Here is a 1,104-nt window from a genome sequence, read left to right as displayed (position 1 = left end):
TTAACACAGAGTGAATATTCTGAACCAAAATAGTGAAATGTTTCCATCTGACCTAGCTGCCTTTTTGATTGAATTTTATTACACTGAACTGCTTTAGTAGGCACGATGTTGCTAACAGGAAACAATGAGACTCAAATTTGTAACCTGTATTTTCTTGAAGTAAGACCTAAATGATTACTTTTCTCCCGATAGAGTTGCAGGATCATCCAGTGAAAATAATATTGCCCCTAACATATCTGGAACATCAGCCTCAGAACCACTGCCCATGGTTATTCAACGTCTTCAGGCCTCACAGGATGAGGTAATGGTATGATGGATTTCTTCTCAGTGTTTCTGGAAGGTGCTTTCCTCATATCATAAGCGTCCTCATCATGTTCCCTGTTGCTGGCCAAATAGTACTCTATGACTGTCCCGTACACACTGTAGCCCGACTGCTTGTACATGTTGACTGCAACTTGGTTAGATACTCTTACAAAGAGATCAACAAAAAATCCACCTTTTCTTTCTGAAGTCTCCTCTAATAACTCCATAAGTTTAGGAGCCAAACCGAGGCGTCGAAATTCTGGGGGGGGGGGGACAGAGAGAGCCATGACATGCCCGTGCCATTCTTCCTTCCCTAGCTTCGGAGCCTTCTGCTTTACCCGTGATCTAACCCGTTAACTCTCCACCAGGTGTCTCTGCAATGATGAAATACCCTGGCCAGTGGGCGAGGTACTGTAAGTAAAAAGGAATCCGTTACATTTCTGTAGGTGGATCCAAGTTAATGTTGTCGAAGCGGAACAGGTTGTTGCACATGAAGGCCCAGAGTGTGGTCATCGGCCGCCTCCTAGGCCAGCTCGCCGGGATCCCCACCTGCCCTGCCTCAAGTCGTTCTGCCCTGACTCCTCTCTCCTTGGTTACTTTGTCATATATTCTTTTTTCATTTTTAAAGTTTACCTATATATCTTGAGAGAGAGAAAGAGGTAGAGGGAGGGAGGGGCAGAGAGAGAAGGAGAGAGAGAGAACCCCAAGCAGGCTGTGCACTGTGAGCACGGAGCCCTTATGTGGGGCTCAAACCCACCAACCATGAGATCATGACCTGAACCAAAATCAAGAGTCAGAGGC

General features: G+C 46.0%; 1 pseudogene; it reads right to left on the bottom strand.

The window, feature by feature from the left end:
- Nucleotides 1–265: 265 nt before the first annotated feature.
- On the bottom strand, nucleotides 266–816 carry LOC124507425 (N-alpha-acetyltransferase 20-like; annotated as a pseudogene).
- Nucleotides 817–1,104: the final 288 nt, after the last annotated feature.

Source organism: Lynx rufus, unplaced genomic scaffold (assembly GCF_022079265.1).
Source record: "Lynx rufus isolate CCGP_SWC_20201006 ecotype Redwood Valley unplaced genomic scaffold, mLynRuf1.p SCAF_1, whole genome shotgun sequence".
NCBI classification, from domain to species: domain Eukaryota; kingdom Metazoa; phylum Chordata; class Mammalia; order Carnivora; family Felidae; genus Lynx; species Lynx rufus.
Note: the sequence above shows the minus strand (reverse complement) of the source record. Positions and strands in the feature narration are given on the sequence as shown.